Consider the following 26058-nt stretch of genomic DNA (forward strand, 5'->3'; position numbering starts at 1 on the left):
TGTAGCTGAATTCCTTTTCTTTGTGAAATGCTATTCCATTTAGTTCTCTACCCTCACTGTCTCCTGGAAGCCCAGGGGTGGGCAGTCAGCTATAAGTCTTAATTAGATTCTGCTTTCATTTTCCCTTTTGTTTTGGCAAGAATACTTTACAGGTGTTTGGGATGCTTCATATGGCTTTAGATCAGGAAAGACAATGCCTGGAATCCTGCTTGACTCAGTTCTTAGACTGTGACAGTTTGATTGCAATTTTAACACCCACCCCATCAACCACTCACCTAATAATTTTACACTTGCATGATGGTTTCCTAAATTACTTCTATTTTACATACAGGATTGCTGAATATTCATTATAAGAACAACTTTCCCTGAACAACTATTTGGTTTCCGGAAATTCAAATCAATGCAGAAAGGCAAGTCAATGTAAGTCATACCTCTTTTGCTGAAACCAAAGTCTTTATATGTGTGGTTTCAGTGCTAGATTCACCCTCCTCACCCTTTCTTCCCCTCGGTCCATTTCTTCCTTTCTTCATCAGAGCATCATTAAAAAATGATTTTTTTAGAGCCAAGAGGTGGTGGTGCATGCCTTATATCCCAGCACTTGGGAGGCAGAGGCAGGCAGATCTCTGTGAGTTCAAGGCCAGTTTGCCTGCAGAGTGAGTTCCAGGACAGCCAGGCCTACAATGAGAAACAGTATCTCACAACAAACAAACAAACAAAACCATTAAGAAAGAAAAGAAATAAATTTTATTATATCTGGCTTTAAATAACTGAATTCTTTTTTTTTTTTTTTTGCTTTTTTTTTTTTTTTTTTTTTTTTGAGATACGGTTTCTCCTCTGTTCAACAGCTCTGGCTCTGTAGACCAGGCTGGGCTCAAATTCACAGAGATCCACCTGCCTTTGCCTCCCAAGTGCTGGGACTAGAGGTATGTACTACCACCACCTCGCCATTTACTTTTTTAATTGATGTTTAAATTTTTTCACCGTTGGCCAAAGGATGTAAGTTTCTGTGTTCCTTACATTTTCTTGTTCTTGTGAACAGATTCCTTGTTTGTGACACGTGATAGCCCTTGCTTATCTTGTGTGTACCTTGTGTCAGCCTTTAATGAGACACTCATTTCCCCAGCCCTGGCTTCTATCATTTGAAACTAGCTTTAAAAAAATATCCGAATGGAAGACTTGTCAGATGTTATTTATAGTAATAATAAATCTTATCGATCTACTTTTCCAAGAGTAACATTAGAAACATAAATTTGTGTAACAAATAAAACTCTAATTTCTGATTTTATTTTTAAACTCACTTTTATATTATTTATGGAAATGCACTACACTGATCATATCTAAAATTAGGTTACTATCAACATGCCAATACTTCTTTTGTTCCAGATGGTATAATTCACATTAGAAATTTCCAAGTTTTGAAATAAAGAATATTAATAAACTCTTTAGTGTTTTCATATTAGTTTACATAACCATATCAATTTCCTCAGAACTGTTACAGTCAAAACTCTGAGAAACTTTGGAACTGTAATTTGATGTGAGCCTGGAAGTTCATGTTGTACCTTTGACTTGGTGAAGGACTATAACCTCAGATGCTAGCAAACTCTTGTGGAAGAATGCATGACATTTTAAAAAAATGTTATGCAACAAGGTATTGGGAAAGATTTCTGATGGAGGTCTGAGAAGCTAGGAGTAGGAGATAAGATCACTGATTTGTTTACCCTCCCAACATATATTTTATATATATTTGCGAGTGTGTGTGTGTGTGTGTGTGTGTGAGAGAGAGAGAGAGAGAGAGAGAGAGAGAGAGATTTGCAAGGTATTAGAGAAATCAGTCTGGAAACTGAGCAGGAAAATCCCTCCGTGCTGGCTTGGCTCTCAGTGTGAGAATCTGCTCTGCTCCCGGGGGCTGGAAGGGAGGGTAAAGGTGTCACATGATGATTCAGCTATGAACTCTATACAGCTGGAGAGATGACTCTGCTCTTGGAGAGGACTTGGGGTCCTAGAGCCATGTCTAGCAGTTCATAACCGTTTGTAACTCTAGTTCTGGGGCATCCGATTCGCTTCTGACCTCCGTGGGCACTGTACTCATGAGCACTAAAACACACTCACAAGCATCATTAAACAAACATCCATCTGACAGGCAATGTGGTACAATAAAGGCATGGCTGTTACGGGACAACCAGTTGCTTCCTGTTGGATTTAGGCACAGTCTACAAGAACAATATCATACAATAATAATAACAACAGCAACAATAATGAAAACAACAGCAACAATATCTAATGCTGTAAACCTGCACAGAGTAATGACTGAAGAGATTTGGGGCCCTATACTGTAACCTTAGACTGCTGCTTAGTTAAACTGATATGCCATCAAACCAACTTCTGAATATCTATGTTTATATTCAAAGACAAAGGTCTTAATCCAGGAAGCCTTTCCTTGCAGTGAATAAAGGCGAATATAGATGCATGGCTATACAAGAAGGAAAGAACAAACGGCAGCAAGGACTAATAAAACATACAGCACACACTTAAGGCTTAGAGAACATCTCAGTAAAGGTGGCAGAAAAACTGTAAGAGCCAGAAGATAGAAGAAAGATTGCAAAATGCCATTATCAAAGCGTGTCATGGACTCATATATCATATCATATCATATCATATCATATCATATCATATCATGAACTTGTAGCACTTGTGCCTACTGGCTGTGGGCCCCTATAACTTGGGCGTTCCTATCAGCCAGTTATGTAAGGGGAAGGAGCTCAGGGACCCTCTCACTCATCACTGATGTATTGGTAGATCCTAAAAGTCAGAGATGTACAGCATTCAATTGTGTAGCTGCTGGTGCTCCTACCAGTCTCTGATGGTCGGTTGCAAACGTAGGGTTACATAAGTGGCCCCAGTTAAACTTTGTGAGACATTAAACAAAACAAATATGAGCAACGTATAAGAAGAGGTAAATAGGGGGCTGGAGAGATGGCTCAGTGGTTAAGAGAGCTGACTGCTCCTCCAAAGGTCCTGAAATCAATTTCCAGAAATCACATGGTGGCTCACAACCCTCTGTAATAGGATCTGATGCCCTCTTCTGGTGTGTCTGGACAGCTACAGGGTACTCACACAAAATAAATAAATCTAAAAAAAAAGAAGTAAATGAAAGGGGTGGAAGTAAAAGGCGTGGGTAACCAGAGTATGTATGTATATATATAATTTATTAATTAAAATGACTTTTGAGACTAAAATGCTTGAAAACAGCTATTCTATATTTTATACTATTTGGTTATTATGACCAATGTGTATAGATAGGATTGTGTATGTGTGTGTACATATATGTATGCATACACACACAGAAGTTTATTGTGTTTCAGGAGTTTATTTTTTCATTTTTTTATAGAAATCAAAAAGTTTTATACCAAGAATAGTCGGTTAAATAGTACAAGTTTACACACATGGTGTATATTAAGATTTTTTCAACCGCAAAATTGACTGGTCTTCCAAATAACAATTCCAGTGTTTTATCATGCAGGGTGAAGGAGGCTGGGGTGGTGAAAATCCACAAGTCTCTCAGAAAAGAAATAACTTATAAATTTCACACTTGTTCTCTACACAGGATCCAAGCTGAGAGCATAATTCATGATTATGTTTTCCGCTGTGGTTCTCTTTGTTGTTCTGTGTGTGTGTGTGTGTGTGTGTGTGTGTGTGTGTGTGTGTGTGTGTATGAGTGTATGTGTGCATGCTCATCATCTCTTCATGGTGATTCATGTTTTTTGTTGTTTCTTCAGTGCCTCCTGATTCTTATTTCAGTTGGGCTTCAGGATCAGTGTTTAAATTAGGGTGAATCGTTCCTTTTGTCCTGTCCCCATTTGCTTTGGTGTGTGGCAGAAGAGATTGTGACTGGATCGTTGATATTCTAAACAAAACTCCAGCACAATCTAGGGCTGTTATCTCATTTCCATTTTCTTTCATTTGTAGAAGCATGTCTCTGATCAGTAAGTATGTGTCAAATTACTTTCAAATGCTTTCTCTGGCTGGAAGAATAATCTGCAGAAGATGTCCTGGCCTGTTTGAAATATTTTGTGTTCGTTTTCTGTTCATGTTGCTAGACCATCCATGTTGGCTGGCCACAACAGCACAGGGATACCTCACAGCCTTTTCAGTCTTGTTCTTAACTGAAGGGCCTCATCTTTCATCAAGTTGAGCAGAGGTTCAACTTGATGAAAAGAGGTTGCCACTGCTTCATGACCTCCCTTAGCTTTCTCAGTTTTATCACACATCACTCCTTCTTTGGCAACAGTGTAGAATCTTTCATATCGAAGTCAGAAAAAGCCTGAATGCACTATGAATCATGGATTTTGTGAGGCAAGTGACTTCAAAACCCTATACAGAAAGAAGCACCTGGACAAGATAGAGTTGGCCTCATCTCTGCTGGACTGGACTACAAAGATGATGTCATTTTTCTATCATTCTTTCTCCACTTTGGTCTGGATTACTAATGCTAGCTTGAGTGATTAGGAGATTGAAGTTTTAGAATCTTAGCAAGATGTGTGGTCTTTATTCACACCAAACCGGATGTTGGTGGCAAATTTTTTTCCAAAAATTAACATAGGATGTCTCATTAGCAATCTCACTGATCATTCCCAGAGGTTCATGGACAAGCTTCTTCCTTGCAATCCTATGCAGTTTATGTTGCTGAAGAATCTCGTGGACAACAGACAAGGGGAGGTAATCCAAGTCCTCGGGCATCATCATATCATGGACATGGTCTACGACGAATACTCAGTGATTCTATTGTTCAATGTGATTGCTCTTCTTGCTTCCATATTCCTCAAGTAGCTTATATGCAGCAGATATGGGTACAAAGAAAAATAATTTAAAGGTAACTATTCCTTAGCAGTAGATATAAACCATGGGGGGGGGGTCATCACTTTCCTTCGAAAATGATTTGCAGCATACTTTGTGTTCATTTTCCTCTATTTCCTTTGATCTCTGTCATATTGGCTTGATGTCATTCATGTTGAAGCCTGGGTAACTTCTGCCTGTCAAGCCAGCCAACTATTTTATGTTGTTTCTAGTGTTACAAGGAAATGTTCTTATGTGCTCTTATAAGGAAATTTTCTCATGCCCCAGTTGATTGCATATTCTGTTATATTCTGTGATCTGGTGATATCGGAAACCAATCACAGTAGAGATCATTTAGAACTGCTTTCTATAGGGCTGGAGAGACAGCTCAGTGGTTAAGAGCATGGAGTTATCCCATAGGTCCTGAGTTCAATTCCCAGCAACCACATGGTGGATCACAACCATTTGTAATGTGATCTGATGCTCTTGTTTAATGTGCCTAAAGACAGCTACAGAGTACCCATGAAATAAATAAATCTTAAAAAAAAAAAACAACCACAACTGCTTTCAATAGTTAGCCACAATAAGTTTGTATCTGAACCAACTGTCCAGCAGTACAGTATGAAATTTTATAGGTTTTATCTTTATAAGCTGCCCATGGGACCCCTCAACACATGAGAAACACCTGTATCAATATAAGAAGCCATTTGTAATAAGATTTCCATTTTGAGCAGAGGTTGGGTAAAATTTTAAGTTTCCAAGACGTCCCTGGGAATTGACATCCTACTTGGCAGCGTCTTGTACGTAGGTAACTGACATCCTGGTTGGCAAGTTAAGACATGAATGTTAGGCAAGGTAAACCCCCAGCCACAGTTGAATATCCCCAACAATGGGAACAAGATAAGTGCTTACCAAAGACGTGCTTCTGAGAGGACAAAGTCCTCTATCCCTAAATCCTGATTGGTGGAATAACTTGGCACATATCTTTGTTGATCTGAGGCTTAAAAGCTCTGTAGGATTCTGGCTCATTGTTGCAATCAGCTCCTGAATCTGTTCTGCAGCCCTGATCAATCAGTCCTGATGTGCATGCTCAATAAACTATTCCTGTCTGACTGAAATTGATGTTTGTGTGGTTCGTGAGGCAACTCCTAGACCCCAACAATTCATAAGTCCCAAATCCTTAACTTACTGTCAGTTTGATAGGATTTTAGAATCACTAGGAAAACATACCTTGGGGTGTGTTTTATATTGTTTCCAGAATGGCTTAACTAAAAAGAGCCACCTTGAACATGGCTGGTACCATTCCGCAGGCTAGGGACAGAATGTGACCATCTGCTTCATGCTTCTGCTTCTGTATGTCTGTCCCACCCTCCATGGTAAACCATTCCCTATTACCCGGAGTGAAAATAAACCCTCCCGTCTTAAGCAGCTTTTGCCAGGTGCTTGATTGAAGAAATAAGAAGAGTAATTAATACGCAATTGTAAGTAATCCTACCTAGTTAATCGTTTTCAGCTTTTTAATTGCTGCTTTCTCTTCTTCATCCTCTGGTGCGGTAGTTCTCAGGCCATTGGTAGCAACCCCTTTGTGGAGGTTAAATGGCCCTTCCCAGAGCTTGCCAAAGACCATTGGGTAACACAGATATTTATACTACAATTCATAACAGTAACAACAGAAGTAATTTTATGTTTGGAGGTTACACGAGGGGGCTGTATCAAAGGGTCAGAGTGTTAGAAAGCCTGAGAACCATTGCTCTAGTGCGACTTCATTTTTATTAGTGACCTTTTCCACAGGCTATTCAACAGTTTGAGTATTGATGTTGTATACATAATCAGGAAAGCTGATGAATGAGAAATATTTCAATTGTGATTTTTAACTATATTCAGCTCAAGGTAATATGTGCTTCTCTTAAGCCATGGGTAATTAATTGTTCCTTGTCCTAGCGTGTTTCATCTTGGATCAGCCATTTCAGAATACTCACAAAGTCCAGTTCTGGGAATGTGCTGCCTACTGTTCATAATTTTTGATATGTCCATAATCTTGTGTCCATAACTATTTGCGTTCTTGACGTAGACAGACACAAATCCAGCCCTTCAATTTAGAGGTGGACTGTCATTTCTAGGCTCTGTCATTTTGTTTAAAAACTTATGGGTCTCAGGTTTAATTATAGCATTAATTTTTTTTAAAAATCCTTCTTTGGTCATTCCCACTGCAGTGTCTGTGACATGCAGAAGGTTTTTCTTCTTGTTTCACTCACTTTTGACTTTTAGCTCTTCATTTGGAGAAAGTGAATTTTCATCACTTCATGATATTTGTCTTGTCTTCAATAAAGCATCTTACCCAAAGCATTTGAAGGCAGTTCTCTCTTGGAAAAAAAATCTAATTAAATGATTTGATCTTAACTTTCATCCTTGAGTTCATCTTGGAAGGAACTTTTCAGCTCCTCACTCACCCCCAGACAGAGCTTCTCTTGGTAGTCCTGGGCGTCCCAGTACAGTCTCAGTAGACCAGGTAGCCTTGAACTCACAGAGATCTGCCCGCCTCTGCTTCCTGAGTGCTGGGAGTGTGCATCACCATTCTTCACTCAAGTTTTCAGATTTTAAAATTCTCTCTTTGTGATGCACTTAATACTAAAAGTTGGTATCTTCTCTCTATAGTATATTTTAAAAACCTGTCCTTGAGTGTTTTTGGATTTACTCAGGCATTAACTTCATTCTCTGTTTTGACCTACTAAGATCAGCAGGGCACAGTACAAGGTGAACTTGAACCTTAACCCCTCATGGCACATGGACAATTGTAGAGAATTTTTAATCTAGCACCATAGCTGCTCTAGTAAGGAATCACATCCAAAAATATGATCTGACTGGAATACAGACATGTCACACACTGGTTATCCCTCTGGCTGGACTACAGACACATCTTTAGTACACACCATTAATTCTAAACAATAACCTCTAATTGAGACAAAATGAAAAATCAGAGAAAGATTTGACAGAATGTGTCAGAGGTAGGATATGCCCATGAGAACAGACAGGAAAGAGAGGTTACTTAAGAGCTGCACAGGGAGAGAGTAGAGTTCAGTTCAGTTTGGTTTAATTCAGTTCAGTTCAGTTCTGTACAGTGGAGTTACTTCATTTGAGTGCAGTTGAGGTCAGTTCAGAGCAGAGCAGTTGAGTTCACAGTCCTTCAGTGTGTGGAGTTCACAGGCAGTATTTCAGAGCAGTACAATTCAGTCAGAAGCCAAGAGGAGCCAATTTGAATCAGTTAGATTGGAGCGGAGTTTAAACCAGAACAGCTGAGTTGGACCAGCCAGCAAGAGTTCAGAAAGAGCTAGAAAGAGTGAGTTTATTCAGCAGTAAGTCATGGAGGCTGAAACACTTTAGGCCTAGGTTAGCAGATGGAGGCTGGAAGCTGGAGCCTTCAAGGTCCAGACCTGCAGAAGATTAGATTGTATGGAGGCTAGAAGCTTCCAGATCCAGACCTAGGGATAGATAGAATCACTCTGGCCTTAGCCCAAACCATAAAGTTTGGATATGGCTCCCATTTCAAACCTGAGAAAATAAAAGCTACATTTACATTCACAAACCACGAGTCAGAAGCCATCTCTGATTCGTCATTTCCGGAGGTCAGATCCTCATACTTCCAGGTGTGTGGTTACCCACCATACCCAAGCAGATGAAATTACTCTCATTCTACTTTTATTTGTGGGCTAGGAAATGGTCCATAGAATTTTAAAGCCTAATTACTTCAAGTTAACTTTGGTTCAATATCCCATTGAATATTAATATGATTTGTAGCCATAATTTAAGTGTGTATCTAAGTTAGGAATCTATGATACAGGTCCTCTGATGGCATTGATGCTAAATACTTGAGCTTCAAATTTAATGACCTTGAAGAATAAACAGCATTCAGACACTTAATCTTAGCTTCTTTTTAGTAATATAATTTTTTTAAAAAGATTTATTTATTTTATGTATATGAATACACTGTAACTATCTTCAGAAACACCAGAAGAGGACATCGGATCCCATTACTGATGGTTGTGAGCCACCATGTGGTTGCTGGGAATTGAACTCAGGGCCTCTGGAAGAGCAGTCAGTGCTCTTAACTGCTGCCCATATAATTTTATTTTTAAGGAACAGTTTTAGGTGGAGAGTAAAATTGAACCGAATGGGCAGAATTTCCACCTATCTCAGGATACCCACATATTCCAGGATACTCACATATTCCAGGATACCCACATATTCCAGGATACTCACATATTCCAGGATACCCACATATTCCAGGATACTCACATATTCTCCAGTATATGTATAATCTTCTGATTAACATTCTGAGACAGAGTACTGTGGTAGGACATTTTATTACATGATGAATTCCAAGACTGTTATTTACTGAAAAAATCCCATTTCTAGTTGTTCTTAGCCCTTAGTACATACCTTTAGTCCCTCTGGCTGGAATAGAGATATGCTCTTTGTACATACCTTTAATCCCAAACAACGAAGGTAAAGTTAGTTTGTAGAAAGAAGCACCCATGTTTGAAAGTGATAGCTAGTTGAGTGGCAGACAAAGTGACAAATCAGAGAAAGATTTGACACACTAGGACACGCCAAATCCTCAGGAGAAAAGAGAGGAAAGGGAAGCTACTTAAGAGAGCAGGGCAAAGAGGAAGGAAGGAGGCAGTTTTAGCTGGACAGTTGTACAGAGACAGGTCACAGAGAGAGAGAACAAGCTAGATACAAGTGAAGGAGCCAGGGAATGAGAAGGAACCAGAGATTAGAACACCCTGCCAAGTTAGAATGAGGCCAAGTAGAGTAATTCATTCAGGAAAAGCCAAGATAAACCAGACTGAATCATTTTCCATTGAGAAGAATTGAGCCAGAACAGCTGAGTTGAATCATCCAGCCATCGCTCAGAAAGAACCAGAAATAGTGAGTTTATTCTGCAGTAAATCTTGGATGCTGAAAATATTCTAGGCCTAGATTAGGTTGTATGGATTCTAGAAACTTTGATGTTTATGTATGTTCATGCCATCCCATACTGTTGGTTCTTCACTGGAACAAACATCTATTTAATTTGGAGTCTCTTTACTGTTAGGGCCCAATCCAATTTGTAAATAGGCTCTGTCATCAGGGGCGGCCTCCAAGATAAAGCACTGGTAGAATCAAACTTACCTCGCAGTAAATATTTTAGATAAGAATAACTGTACCTACATCCTATACAGGAGAGCAATCATGTTTCTTTGGCAGACTTTTGTAATTATTAACTATCAGCCTATCAACCCATTAAAGTCTTCCCCCTTCTCCCCCCCCCCCGCCCCTTTTTTTTTGAGAGAGGTTTACTCTGTGTAGGCCTGGCTGTCCTGGAACTAGCTCTGTAGATCAGGCTAGCAGGCTGGCTTCACCTGCCTCTGCCTTAGCAGTGCTGTGATGACTAAAGGTACGTGCAACCACTGCTCGGCTCCATTTAAGTCTCTTACACTCTCCCATCTTTAGAGTTAATTTTGAATGCTGAGTGTCAGAACATTATGCGCTATGTAAACTTGAGAATGATAGTTCAGCATTATCTAAAAGGGTAAAGCAAGAAAAGATAAAGATACAACTGAGGAGGGCTAGAAAAAGCAAATTAATTTTGTTGTCTATATTCTGTTAGTTACAGTGTTTTTCTAGGTTGTAATTACACAGTTAAGATTTTTTACAATTAACGAGCAAAAGCTTAAGTATATTAAAAAAAACAACCCTAGTTTCTCTGAAGCAAAAAAAAAAAAAAAAAAAAAAAAAGTTCTGGATTTTTTTCTTTTGGCTTGCTAGAGGAAGCAAACCCGAAGTTACCCATGTGCAAACAAAACAATAACAAAACCACAGAACAACACAAGAAGTCCAGTCTGGGTTCCTGGTCTAAGGGAAGAAGCTGAAGATAGCTTCTGATAACTTGCTGCTTTTCCTTGCCCTCTTAGCCATGCCAGGCTTCGACCTAGGGCTTAGACCTAAGGCTTCTAACACTTGGAACCTCTAGACGGTCAGTACCGCCCCCTGATCTGACGTAAACCCAATTCTGGCTGCGGATCCACCTTGAGCCGCGTTTCGGGGGCGGGACTTCCGTAGTAGTAGGCGGAGTCTCCGGCTGCCGCCCAGCTGGGGGTCGGGTCTGGGCGAGCGGCGGCAAAGGGCGGGGCGAGCGGCGGCGGAGGGCGGGGCGTGCCGCGGCGGAGGGCGGAGCGTGCCGCGGGGACTTCCCCTGGGTTGAGCTGCGCAGCGGGTGCGCGGGGAATGGGGCGGCGGGTCCGGGCGGCTTGGCACGCGGGTGGGCTTAAGCAGACCCTCTGTGTCCCCGGCAGGGTCTCTTATCTCCGGCTTCTCCTCCGTCGAGTGGGCGTTGCTGGGAGGTGGGGAGCCGCTCGGCCGCTATCCGCGCGATGGTAGCGAGCATGCGTGCGTGCGCGTGTTCCAGTGAGGCCGCGCGGCTGTCCCCTCAGTTCGTCCTCTTGTCTCCCTCAGTTAGGGAACCCGAACCCCGATCCGGGCGGGTAGCCGACCTCTTCTCCCCGCCCTGGGGGACCCACAGAGCGGCCGGGAGGGAGCGCTGCTCCTGGGGTGGTGAGCAGCTTGTGGGAGCTGCTCAGGCTGGAGCCACGGGATTTTAAAGGACCTGTCTCTGTCATTTTTACTTTTAGGATTTTGGCCAAATTGGGCGAGGGTACAATATTACCACTTACCCCTTCTCACCGAGGAAGAGCGGGAGAAAGGGTAAGTAAGTATTGCTCAGGGGCGGAAGGTGCCAGGACTCTTTTTCGAGTGGGGAAACTACCCTAGGCAACTTGGGTCCAAATTCCACTTTTTATCAGGAACTGGATAACCCACCTTCAAAGGTCACTTGTCCCAAGATCAAGCCTTTCTTCAGGTTCCAGAAGCCCGTAGAGCCGACTGGAAGTTTAGCAGCGTTTTAGACACCTGAGAGAAAACTCATTTCCTTTCAGACCCTCTTTAACCTGGCACATTGATGCTATAGTTCCTCTCAGGTCCCCTGTCTTCCTAGGTAGCATTCAGTAGTTCCTGACACAGTAGGGCCCTAGGTAATCTTGGCTCTGCTTGGCAGTTATCCCTCCGGGGACCTTACATTTTAAAATCTCAACAGTGGGGGAACGCACATGGGGCCACATACAGGCAATTTCATATACTTCTAGTTCTCAGGTCTTTCAGAATTACAGAGGAATTGGGGGAGGTCCTATCTCAGGCATTGAGGTGCTTTTCTGAAAAGCTGAAGTCCTGGGAAGTTGACTGATTTCAAGTTATCATCTCTCTTCATTGGTTCCTCCCTAAGACTTGCCCTTCTCCTAGTCTCTGTCTGGTGATAGGAAACACAGTTCCTTTCAGGTTCGAAACCCTCCAGTTTTACATTCATCTCCGCCAACTTTTACTTAAAACACAGGTTAGCTATAAGCAAGAACAGCAAGCCACAGGCTTGTTTACCCCCGAGAGAAAGCTAGACTTACCCTCAGTGCCCATCCTGGCACATGCCACATATGAACCTGACTTCCTTGAGAGGCAGATGTTCGCATATTATGAAAAACTAAGACATGGTTGTTTATTAAAGAGGGACTCTATCTCTGATGTCCTTTCATCGTGTGCCGAATGAACACTGGTCAAAATGGGATCTGGAGAGCTGGCTCCTGCCTTCAGTCCCTACAGGGGCAGGTGGATCTCTGTGACTTCGAGGCCAGCCTGGTCTATATAGGGAGTTCCCGGCCAGACAAAGATACAAATGAGGGCCTCTCTCAAAAAACAAAAGAACAAAAACATCCCATAAAGAAAACAAACAAAGCAGTATGTGGAGAATGAGACTGTTGGAGATGACCTGATTTGGGAATGGGCCTTTCGCAGGTTTCTGTGGAAGTTTACACATAATTCTGTGGAATTATATCTAAGTGTTAGAGAACTTCTGCCTGCTGCTGTCTTTGTGGCTTACGGACCAATAGTGGTGTGTGGGGCCAGTGCCATCATTCCACTTTTCTGGTAGAGTCAGAAATAAACTTGGGTGACTAGCTGTGGAGGGTTGTTTTCCATAATGCATAGTGTTACAGTCGTTTCCCCAAGCAATAGATACATAGTTTGGGCACAGTCACTAGATGAGAGCAAGTTTTTGAGTTGTTCTGTAAGAAAGCTCAATGTGAGAAACCAGGGAGGCAGCTAACGGTGACCCACTTAGAAGATTAAATCCTGAAGCTGGCCAGCTGTGGGGTTCTGTGCAGTTAACCCCATTTCTTTATTGACACGAGAAGAGGCTAAGGTCAAAACAGAGTTACATAGGATCAGCACCTATAGGAGTGTGAAAGTAAAAACGTGCACCTCACAACTTTGTAATATTTTGCTATTTACCTTTTAGACATGAAATCCACAGCTCTATGTTAATTAGGCCTACAGCCTAGGTATTTACTTATCTGTATGAGAAATATACAATGTAATATAAACATGTATATGTATATATATACTTGTTACCATTACTTGGTAAAATTGTAACTTTCTTCCTTTTCCGGCTCTTCCTAAAGTCCTCATGTATCAGAGGACTTTTATCCCTTTTGCAGTCTATTGTTTTTCTGAGCTGCTGGAGGTCAAACCCAGGTCCTTAGCAACTACAATACCACAGAGCCTCAGCCCAGCTTCCCGTAGCCTCAGCCCAGCCTCCCATAGCCTCAGCCCAGCTTCCCATAGCCGACCGTGTAACAGGCAGGCCTTGAATTGGAAATCTTCCTGCCTCAGCCTCTCGAGTGCTGGGATGATCGCAGTGTGCTGCTATGTTTGGTATGGTTTCTGCACTCTTAGTTTCAGCCTTGGGTCCTAGATTTTATTTTATTAGACCCGCAACTTGGGACCAAGTACAGTATTCATGCTGCTTGACTTGATGCTATCTAAATAGAACAAGGAGGACCTAAAACAGAAGACTAGACAAAGCAGAGCCTTCGTGTACTTGCTGTCCTATTTCTCTGATTCCTCATGATTTTCTTTACAAATGTATTTTATTTTGTGTGCATTGGTGTTTTGCCGGCATGTCTTTATTTGGGTTAGGATCCCCTGGAACTGGAGTTACCGACAGTTGGTAGCTGCCATGTGAGTGCTGGGCACTGAACCCAGCTCTTCCTCAGGAAGAGCAGCCAATGCTCTTAACTGCTGAGCCACCTCTCTCCAGCTTGGCCCATCATTTGTGGATCCTCCTTAGGAAAGTGCCAGGCAGCCTAGAACCCATTTTCTTATAAGCTTTAAGCCTCCCTGACTTACGTATTTTCATAGGGACTAGCCTGCTGCATCTGACCCCAGAATTTCTGAAACAAGGATTCACACCTGGTGTGGCTTGATTTTCCTATATCAGATCATTCCACACAGGCCCGCCTACAGAGTGTCAGCTTGAAAAACAAGAGAAAGGGTTTCTATCTGACACCATTCACAAAGTGAGACAGACAGGCTACCACATTTAGCTGAGTGCTCAAAGTTAGGATTTCTTTTTTAGAAACATCTTTGGTTTATAAGCATTATAATAAAAATGCTGCTGCTTCATGTCCAAACTGTCAGGATTTTGCTAGGTTGTGGGTCTGATATATAGCTAAGCTGTGTATTTAGCGTATCTAATACTTCATTTGGAGCTGAGAAAGACACGTCTACAGACACTCCACTTCACAGCAGACATCTGGTTCGCTTTGCTAAGGAGTACACTTTGTCAGTAGATTACTACGGGCACATCAGCTGTACTGCGGCAGTGTGTGCCATTTCTATCATGAGCTCTGGTCTACTGGGCACAAGAGTGATGTTTTATTCAAATGTCAGCACCTGGTCATAGAAGCACATTTCCCACAGGTGTCTTCTAGAGTCATTGTTCTTACGAGTTAACAAGGGGAAAGACTTCCTGTTCTTGGTGAGTTTTTACACTAAGTTTTTGTAGAAGAAAAATATTTTTAAAGAAAGCAAAACCTCACTTTAGAACCTATTGAGCTGAGTGTCTTGGTTCACACCTGGACAAATGAGGCAGAGGCAGGCAGATTTTGAGTTCTAGGTTAGCCTGACCTAAAGCAGACATTTTTTTTTTTTTAATTTAAAAAAGGAACTTGCTATGTTTTAAAAGGTTCATTTTCTTCTCCCTGCCCCCTGCCTCCTCTGTCCTTTCCTTCTTTCTTTCTTTTAGACAAGTTTTTCTGTATAGCCCTGTCTTCGAACTTGTCCTGGTCTATATACTAGGCTGGCCTCAAACTCAGAAATTCTGCCTCCAAGTTAAAAAGTCCACTTTCAAGTCTACTTTCTTACACATTAGCAACTTAATTTACAGAAAAAGAATAACAAGTAGCATTTGGGTTTCCAGATTAAAGTACCAAAGCCTTTCAAACTCATCATATGCTATTAGAGATGATGTGTACGCTTAGAGATTCTTAAATTTTTCCATTTACTCCCTTTTGTCTAACACATTTTAAAAAACCCCTTGGCATATAGGGTATGTAAAGTAGGTATGTAAATCAAACATGTACTTATAATAAATCATAAAGCAATTCATTTAAGAATAGTTGTTTGGTATATGAATTCCTTCACCATTTATTACAGAAGAGAATTTGCATGGTAATGAAATAGGTGTTCTCATTTATTTGCATACAGAATTAAATCTGGCCTGAAGACTAGATGCTTCAGGACTTATAACATCTTCAGCACTTCCCATACTGGGTCCATATTCTGATTTTATAATCATTATTGCCAAGAATGCTGTTTCATATAAATATGTAGTAAAAAAATGACAAAAATATAAATATGTATAAATATGTATACATATAAATATGTAGTAAAAAATGACAAGAATATGTTTAGGGCCATCTCAGAAATTGTTGGAAATTCTGTTCCAACCCCAAGGCAGAATTTTGTTTTATTACATTGGATGAAATTCAAGTCATCAACTCAAACTATATATATATATACATATATATATATATATATATATATATATATATATATACATATATATATATATTTTTTTTCTTCTGAGACAGGGTTTCTCTGTATAGCCCTGGCTGTCCTGGAACTCACTTTGTAGACCAGGCTGGCCTTGAACTCAGAAATCCGCCTGCCTCTGCCTCCCGAGTGCTGGGATTAAAGGTGTGCGCCACCACCGCCTGGCTTCAAACAATAATTTTTAAAATCAACTATTCTAGAGCTGGGCATGGTGGTCCAGCTTTCAGGAGGCAGAGGCAGGCAGATCTTGAGGCTAGACTGGTCCACATAACGAGTTACAGGACAACCAGGGCTATGCAGAGAAATCCTGTCTTGAAAAACAACAAAAATGAGCCATTTAACATAGCGCAGTGATTTAGCCACTGATTCGGCACTTATGAGGAATGATGAGGAAAATAGGAAAGTTTTTATTTTTCTTAATTGTGCTATTATGGCCTAGCAGTGGTGGCACACACCTGTAATCCTAGCACTCAGGAGACAGAACCAGGTGGATCTCTGCGAGTCTGCTTGTTGTAGAGCCAGTTCCAGGACAGCCAGGGCTACATAGAGGAATCCTGTCTCAAAAACCAAAAAAAAAAGCTATTATGTTTCTCTAAGAAACTTGGCATGTACAGGAAAAACAACTGCAGCTTGTAACTTCTCTTTTTCTTTTTCCTCTTCTTCTTTTTTTGTTTGTGTGCTGTCCCTTGATGTTATGCCCCGCAGCGCCCTTCCCAGATTTTTTATTTTTTAAAATTTTTGATGTAACTTGAGTTGTGACTCCTATTTGAAAAGCTGGCTTTACTGACAAGTGTAGTCGTATTTTAGAGAAGATTGTATTCTGATAATCCAGCATGACTAAAACGCCTCTTCCATGTTGGCACTGAGGGGCATCTACAAATGCTGGAGCCTTGTCGTTTTGGATTTGAGAGTGGGCTGTGTGACCTGGGGCAGAGTTCCTCATCTGTAAGGTGGGATATTTACTCGAAGTTGCTGTGAACTTCAGTGATTGTAAGGTAGCAGACTGACTGCCAGGGAATTGATGGTTGGTTCTTAGTGGTTTACACTTTTCTTCCAGGTCTTGACCAAAGGAATAGTGATTTGACTCCTTGCTTACATCCCTGCTCTCCTCATAGTCAGGACTTGCAGCCCCAGTAGGAGGGGCTTCCCATGGGATTTGGTGGTGGCAGGGTAGGGGTCGGGAGCTGAGAAAGGATGTAGAGCACATCAACAGAGAGGAGCAGTGGTGAGCTGATAGGACAGGGAGACAGTCTTTTGCTCAGTCCAAGGTAACGTACACATAAGGTCCTGGAGTGTAACAGGAGACTGAGGAGGCCAGAAAAGGCTTTGTGCATTCTTGCCACGCAGAGAGTAAAACTGAACACACAGGAAAGGATAAAAGTGTTCAGAGGACATATACAGTTATAGAAGGAAAAAAAATAGTTGAGTGTAACAGGTGTTAGGCGTTAGGCAGTATTGAAACTAATGGTCCCGCCAATAAAAATGCAAGGATGCTAAAAAGGAGTGGCCAGAGAGGTCAAGAGACCTGTTAAAACTTACCCATTGAGCAAAAGTCCCCAGAACAGTACAGTTCTAACCTTCAGTCCTTAGGGCAAACATTGGATGTCTAGACTTGCTTATATCAGTTGTCTGCTACTGTTTTCTCTTTGGCTTACATCTCCCCATTTATATCCTGCGCCTCTGTTAACATTGTGCATTTTCTCTCTGTGTTTTTATAAGATTTCACGCGTAGATGAGAGCATGCATTGCGGAGCACTTTTTTTCTAATTCTGGCTTATTTCCTTTAACCCAGTGGCTTAACCCAGATATTAACCATATTATGGCAAATGACAGGAGGGATTTTTTTCTTTTCTCTCTCTCTCTCTCTCTCTCTCTCTCTCTTTCTGTTTTCTTTCTTTCTTTCTTTCTTTCTTTCTTTCTTTCTTTCCTTCCTTCCTTCCTTCCTTCCTTCCTTCCTTCCTTCCTTCCCTTTCTGTCTTCCTTCTCTTTCTGTCTTTCTTTCTGTCTTCCTTCCTTCCTTCCTTCCTTCCTTCCTTCCTTCCTTCCTTCCTTTCTCTTAGACAGAGTCTTGCCATGTAGCCTAAGCTTAAACTCAGCATCCTTTTGCCTCAGCCTTCTGACTGCAGGGGTTACACATGTATTCTACTTATTACCCCACTCTCTCCTTCTCTTCTAAAAGCACACTGAATAGTATAATATCTCATTGTATATTTATACCACTCTTTATACATTTCCATGTTAACAAATGCTTAGGTGTTTTTTTCCCCATGTGTTCACATACATTAGGATGGCAGCTTAACTAAGAGACAGCATTGGCCAAGATGTGAAAAAGGGAACATGTACAGAGATTTTTGAAACATCATGATGTTCTAAATAAATTAAAAATAGAATTACCATTGAACCCAGCAGTCCCTCCTCAGAATAGGCAACCACAGAAAGGAAACCACCACCATGTAAGGATGCTGGCTGCACTGAGAGTTCCGCGAAGCTTCTCAAGGATGTTCTCAAGAATGAGAACCAATGTTTTTGTTTTTTAAAAAAATTGAGAGAGAGAGGGAGAGAGAGAGAGAGAGAGTTAGTTTATGCTGAAAGGAAGGGGACTAGAGAAAGGATAATATGAAAGTTTAATTGTATGCATCCTGAACATGATGTATTTTTCTGAATGACAACCAACTTGAGTATGTTTGCCTATTCCTTTCCTGGTTTTTAGAGAATTTTTGATTCTACATTTTCCTCCTCCTCTTCCTCCCCCTTCTTCCTCTCCTCCCCCTTCTTCCTCCTCTTCTTCCTCCTCTTCCTTCTCCTCCCTTCCTCCCTCCCTCCCTTCCTCCCTCTTCTTCTTCTTGTTCCCCTCATTTTTCACCTCCATCTTCTCTCTATTCCTCCTCTTCTCATATCCTTTTCTCTTCCTCCCCTTCTCCTCCTCTCTTCTCCTTTCTTCTTCCTCTTCTCTTTCTCTACCTGCTTCTTCTCTTCTTGTACCTCCATGATAGGAAGTTGGGTTTCCTGAACTATGCCATATTAAAATTGGGATGCTTTTAGTTTTCTTTTTCTTTTTTTAGATGTAGTATTATTTATTTTTTAAAATGAACTTTGTTACCAATTTTTAATATACACATTATAACAAGTGAAATGGAATAAAAAATTTCCATCTTGTGTTACTTGAGCTCCGTAATTTGCTCATTGAAACCATTTTTAAGAAGACTACCTTAATACGTACTTAATAAGTCTTAGTAAGTGTTACTATTGTTATGATAAAACACCACAATGAAAGAAACTTGGGGACGAAAGGGTTTATTCGGCTTACACTTCCACAGCACTGTTCATCATTGAAGGAAGTCAAGTCAAAAATATCAAACATGGCAGGAACCTGGAGGCAGGAGGTGATGCTCTGGAGGGATGCTGCTTACTGGCTTGCTCCACATGGCTTTCTCAGCCTGCTTTCTTATAGAACCCAGGACCACCAGCCTAGGGATGTCACCACCCACAATGGGCTGGGTCTTCTCTCATCAATCTCTAAGGATATGTTGGCTCACAGCTAGCCTACTGGCTGACCCACAGCCTTATCTTCTGGAGTCATTTTCTTAATTGAGCTTTCCTCCTCTTAGATGACTGTCGTTTGTGTAGAGTTGATATAAATCTAGCTAGCACAAATATCAACATTGCTCATCTCTCATGTAGGCATTAGTGGTGGATTTGTCCTTTTCATTGATGCCTGTTCCATACTGAGCATGCAGCACACTAAACTATTATTTTTTTAATTAGGCTTTGATCTTTGTCAGTTTCATATATGTATATGGTATATTCTATTGACTTTCCCCTGCCCCTTGTCTGGCTCTCACTCCGATTTATCCCCTCTCTTCCCTGTAGGTCCCTTCTTCACATTTATATCTTGATTTACTAATTTTAACCACATTTTCAGTGGAAAAGAGATGCTTCTCTAATTAAGGAGGAGGGTAGCACCTGGGGAGAGAAGCATTTGTATACGGTATAGCTGTAAGTATTTAGAATGTAGTTGGTACCGTGTCAATTTAACTAAGAAACAATAGTGAGTTTCCCTCTAGGCCTGTGATCTCCCCAGCCTTGGAATTTTGGCCAGGTTTATAGTGTCACACATGTGGACTGGGTTTCAAAGTTAGTCCAAGAATGGTTGGTTACTGCCTTCGCAGTTGTGCCACTGTTACACTAGTGGGCGCATCTTGCTGGTAGGTTGGTGTTGTAGTTCATAGTGTTCATTGCTGGAAAAGACCATAGGTAATTTTTCTCTGCTAGCAGCCTGTGTAGCACCTTCTGGCCCTATGAAAGCTTGCTAGTAGGGAGGAAATTTCTAGCTCAGTTCTAGTTTGATTTCTCTTAGATGATGCATTTGTTTTCTATTGCTTTATAACGTATCAGAAACGTAGTGGCTTGAAACAGTTGCTCTAAGTCTCTCTCATTGTCTCATGGAATTGCTGTCAGATGCCAGCTGGAGCTAAAATTATTGGAGCGTGACTGAGCCTGAGTCATTTCCAAGGTGACCTGCACATATGGCTGGCAAGTTAGTGTTGGCAAGTTCCATGGGTCTGTCTTCATACCATGGGAGCCAGCTTCCTCCAGAGCCAATATACTACCATGGAAAGGGTAGTTGTTTTTATGACTGATTCAGCAGTTTTAGATATTCTGTTGGCCTCATAGACCAGCTGTGCTTCCACATGAAAGAGAAACTACACATGGGAATGAGGCAAGGCTTGTTGGATATCATCCTGTGGGGTTTGGCTGTATGTATTTAACAGCCTCAACCTGGCATAGGATTGCATTGAGGGTTCAAGGGAGAACATATGTGAGAGTCCTTTTTGTAAATCACTGGAACAGCATAAGTGTGGCATAAGTGATATTCTTCCCTTTGACCAATAAATTATGGGCTACGTGGAAGTGAAATTATTTTGCTTTGTGTCATATTAATTTTACAACTCCTTTGTTTAGTTGGACTTTTCTCCCTGCCTCCTTCCCCTTCTTCTCCCTCCTCTTGCTCCTATTCCACCCCCTGCTGCTCTTCCAATTATTTTATACTCTCTCCTTATCTTCTGCATTATTTTTTATAAGAAATCCTTTCCATCAATGATAAGTTAGAGCAAAAAGGTTTTAATCAAAGTTTTCTTGTCTCTTGGTCTAAAAGTGATATATTGAATTTGAGAAACCAGTACTAACAGCAATGGTGGTAGCCAGGACTTACTGGACACCAAAGTTTTATCTTATATTTTATCCTATAGGATCTGTCTCTGAAAACTCTTGGTTTCTAATTTTTTGTCTTTTTTTTTTTTCCTCTCTTTTGACATTTTCACTCTTTTTCTTGTATTGTATTTCTTTGTAGACTTCTCAGAAACGAAGGTTCTGAAGACAAGGTTTCATGTAGCTCAGGTGGCCTTGAGTCTGCTTTTAATCCCTGCCATAAGTTCTCCATTGTGGGTTCATGGGGTTCTGGGGATGTAGGCCTTGAGCATACTTAGGCAAACATCTGACCACCCGAGCCATATCTCCAGCCCCATAGGCCAGAAACTCCTTAAGGAAGGGGCAACACCTTCCTCTCTTCTAGTGTGTTCCTCCAGCACATTTAACCCAGTGCTTTGGACTTTATGCTTAAGCAATACTCACTGAACTGCAGACTGCTGCTCTCTGCGACACCTCTGAAATTTTAGATAAAGTGGGGAGTATTTTGCTCAGATAGTGGCAGCTTCTGCCAGATTCATCATCATGCCTATCTTTCAGAGGTCCCTGATTTGACAATGGAGCCTTTTATTCCTCTCAAATAATTCAGAGGTTTAGACTAATTGGCCTGGCCTCCTAAGCAAGCAAACAGGCAAACCCATGTACCCCCAAGAGTAAAACCTGTGTGGTTTTGAGACTCAGCGATCCTGTGCCTACACTACCTTTTCAACTAAGAATCCCCAGAAAAGTATACAACTTTCTTCCATGGAATAAATCATTAAAATTTAATCTTTGTAATTTTCTCCCACATTTTTTTTTCTGAAATAGGTCTTTGTGGTGACAGTTTGATACAAGTATCTTTTCTTTTTTTAATGTACCAGTTTTTTAAATGTACATTTGATAAAATTATTATTATTATTATTATTTTTTTTAAAGATTTATTTATTATTATATGTAAGTACACTGTAGCTGTTTTCAGACACACCAGAAGAGGGAGTCAGATCTTGTTACGGATGGTTGTGAGCCACCATGTGGTTGCTGGGATTTGAACTCTGGACCTTCGGAAGAGCAGTCGGGTGCTCTTACCCACTGAGCCATCTCACCAGCCCCCTATTATTATTTTATTTTATTTTATTTTATTTTATTTTATTTTATTTTATTTTATTTTATTTTATTTTTTGTAGCTTGAGGTCACATTGTAAAGACATCCACCATTGAGTTGCAGTTTTGACACTGTGTAAAGATGTAAATGTCCATCTAAAGATAAAAAATGTTTATAATGTTATCATGCATATATTCTTGATAATTTTGTGCTGTATGTTTTTCATATCTTACACATCAATAACAAAGTTAGAGCAATTTGGGTTTCTTTCTTTGCTTTACTGTGGCAGATTTTCCTGATTTTCTGTTCTAGGAATCCTTTTCTTCCTTTGCCATGACTGACCTGTCTTCTGCATCTCAATACCCAGCTTCCTCCCTGTCTTTGGAGGATGGGCGGGCTAGAGGGACCACAGTAGACATGACAGGGAGCACTGGGTGCCTGCAAAGGAGTTTCTTTGAAGGATGGGATTGATGGGTAAGGTTGGCCTTTGCCAAACGGTAATAGAGGGCCAGGAAAGGGAAAATAAGTTAAAAAAAAAAAAAACAACAACAACAACAAAGAAAAGAAATGTTTGCCACTGTTGCTTTTTCAAAAAAATATTATTTTTCTGTGCATGAGTGTTTTGCCTACATGTATGTTCTTATACCATGGGCATGCCTGACGCTCTTGGGGTCAGAAAAGAATGTTAGATCCCTTGGAATTGGACTTAAGGATGGTTATAAGACACCATGTAGGTGCTAAAACCGAACCTTGGTCCTTTATGAAAGCAAGAACTGTCTGTCTTTAACTGTTGAGCCTGTTTTAGTTTTTTAAAAAGCAATTTATTCTTTTCCGAGTTGTCCTAGGTTCACAGGATTGCACCTGTCTTTCCTTCCCTTCCATATCCCCAGCCTCTTGCACTATCCATGAGCCCTACCAGAGTACTGTGTGTGGGACTTAGGAACCTAATCATCTGCTACTTCAGTTTCTCTCAGACTATATTGCTTAAGGTACACTCTTAGTGGGGCACATTCTGTGGGTTTAGACAAATATGCCATCCCTCTATCATGGTGGTACCACATGCTCTCTTCATTTCTTTTCTCCTACTCAGTCCTGTGAACTTCCTTTTCGAGTCTTCATTTGCCAGAATATCAAGGAGGTCGAATCTTACAGTGGTTAGCCTGTTCTCTTTGCCTTTTAGCTTGTTCTGTGCAACAGATAGTTTGCAGAATATCTTGATTATTTTCAAGGAACATATTTATTTAATGGTTGCTCCAATAAGGACTTTATTATTGTTAAATTCAAATAATGAATGATTATTGAGTTTTGTTAAATAAGTTAGCATTGTTGTTGCATAAGGGAAATTTGAAGCACCTTACATTTAAAACTTTAAACTTTCATTTTGTTTGTACACAAGTACATGCGTGCACCCATGTGTATATTTGTATACCCATCTTAACCACTTAAATTTTAACTGGCTGAAGTTTAAATCGAACCTTTTTTGATCCTATTGAAGGAGGGGACCTCCTTGTGTGTTAACTGAGTTTTGGGTCACTCAGGTTTTGCATCCTCATCTTACCCAGTTTAACACTACTTCACACACTGCATGTAAACACTGCGCATGTCAGAGGACAATGTACAGGAATCAACATTCTGCTTTTCCTGTGTAGATCCTAGGGCTCGAACTGAGGTCATCCCATTTCAGAATGTGCCTTTACTGACTGAACCATCTTGCTGGCCCATATTATTTGCTCTTAATACATCTGTTGCTCTTGTGTAAAGAAAGTCTTGTGATCTCCACAATACAGTAGATATTTGAGGTCTTGTTATATATGACTGTCTGATGTTAATATTGTAAATATTCTTATATTATAAATAAAAATTTTATAATAAATCTTAAAATGGGCATTAAATATACTTCTGTTATTGTTTTTTATCATCTCATCATTATCATCATCATCATCATTTCAAGACCCAGATTGGGTTATGAAACTTCATCAAGCTCTCTGCCATCAGCCATGCAAACATGATCAAGGAACTGTTTCTGTCTGAACTTCACTTTCCTTTTGGGATTATGGAGGCAACACACATATAAGAGATTATTTTAACAAACCATTGGAACTCTTTGTATGGTTTTTAATTTGTGATAAAAAAATATAAAGAATTAGGCTGGAGAGGTAGCTCAGTTGTTAGGAGCATTTCCTGGTCTTCCAGAGGTCCTAGGTTCATTCCCAGCATCCATATGGTGACTCTCAATCATCTATAACTGTAGTCCCATAGGATTGGAGCCCCATTTCTGGTGTGCAGGCATATATGTAGACAAAACAATCATATACATAAAATAAATACATCTTTTTTTAAAAAAGAGAAACAGTTTTATAGATAACTGTTTTTAAAATTCAGAAAAGATGCTTCTTTAGTAATATGTGAGAAAAGTGAAGCTGCATTCCTTCCTGGGCATGCTTGAGCCTTCCTGTGAGAGCATTCCTTCCTGGGCATGCTTGTCTCACATTGAGCCTGCTTGAGCCTGTGAGAGGCTTTGGGATGTCTTGCCTGTGTGCTTTCCTCCTAATCTTATTTATTACCCAATTGTCAGCTTGAGATGTTCGCTTTCCTTTCAAGAACATGAATTATGTTGCTACATTCTCTATGGACTCAAAGACACATCATTTTATTTTCTGTTTCTGGAAGGAAAGGCCGGGTTCTAAAGTCCTTATGACCAGTCTCTGTGTAGTTGAAATCTCTCGGGCAAAGTGGAGTCAGGTAGAGAGATTCTGGGGAAGGTAATAAAAATAACCTTGTGTAGTTGTGTAGTTGAATTCCCCAGGCAAGAAATACAGTAAGCACAGTTGTGGTTTCAATCAAAATGTTCCTCTGCTTTAAAATACGTAGACTGGTCAGTGACCAAATGTATTAAGGGAGAAAAAACTTTGCTTTGCAATCTGAGAATGCCCAACCATCTCAGATAAGTGTGTAAATACCATCTCTTGTCAATACCATTGGCATTTTCATTATATTGAATGTCAGCTTGTGTATGTCTAGTAATTTGAAGGGTTCCTCCCCCCTTACTTTCGAAATATATCATAGGTTCAAAGAAAGAACAATGGAGCATCCTATGGCAAAAGATATCAGACTATTCAATCACCAACTCTTATGGTAGACATTGGCGATCCAAAAGAAATTGAAAGAATGCAGACAATTCATAAGGGTGCTACCTGGCGTCACGCTGAGAGCATGGAGAAGCGGATTTGATGAGTGTCTAGGGAAGCACATAGCCAAACAACTGTCCACGTTTTGGACACATCTATTTGATAAAAAATTTCTTTGTAGCAGCTGAAGAAGGTCACCATAATGAAAGGCGCTAGGAGCTGACAGAAATAACATTCCATTTCTACAGCTGGGTTGGTTCTCTGGCAAAATTTGAAGAAAATCAGTGATGCTAATATTTCATGAAAATTTCAAGGATGTTTAACAGCAGAACTTACAGATAGTATAAAAAAGGGATTTGATTCTTACATAAAATGGGGAAACCAGAGTGAAATTGTTGAGTGAATGGTACCAATTGAAGGTTTACAGATCATTTGGGATTTTTTTTTTAAGATAGTCTCACTGGGTAGCCTTAGACCTTTCTGTGCAAACCAGGCTGACCTTCGACTCATACAGATCAACCTGCTTCTGCCTCTGGCTCCTCTTGGCTTTACAAGAGTCAGCTATGATTTTGTATTGTTAGTAGTCTTATCTTTAAGTTGATAAGACTGTTCAAAGTTGAGAAGTTGGCACTAGCTGCTCTTCCAGAGGACCTGGGTTCAAATATCTGGACCTACATGTTGGCAATATCCATCTATAACTCTAGTCCCATGGTATCCGGTGCCATTTTCTGGCCTCTGTGAGCACCAGGCATGCATGTGGTACTCAGACATACATGTAAACAAAACACCCCCACACATAAAATGAATAAAAGAAAAAAAGTTGAATGGAAAAAA

General features: G+C 40.6%; 1 protein-coding gene and 1 pseudogene across 2 annotated transcripts in view; one reads left to right on the forward strand and one right to left on the reverse strand.

Annotated features, from left to right (window-relative positions):
• On the reverse strand, positions 3787-7196 carry Gm18954 (predicted gene, 18954; annotated as a pseudogene).
• The window catches only part of Immp2l (IMP2 inner mitochondrial membrane peptidase-like (S. cerevisiae)), a 931528-nt gene continuing 916474 nt past the window's right edge, over positions 11005-26058 (forward strand). The window contains exons 1-2 of one of the 2 annotated variants that reach the window (XM_030247004.1): positions 11005-11089; positions 11505-11577. The gene's annotated coding sequence lies outside the window, so the exon portion shown is untranslated. 2 annotated transcript variants of the gene reach the window in all.

This window comes from Mus musculus, chromosome 12 (genome assembly GCF_000001635.26).
Source record: "Mus musculus strain C57BL/6J chromosome 12, GRCm38.p6 C57BL/6J".
NCBI classification, from domain to species: domain Eukaryota; kingdom Metazoa; phylum Chordata; class Mammalia; order Rodentia; family Muridae; genus Mus; species Mus musculus.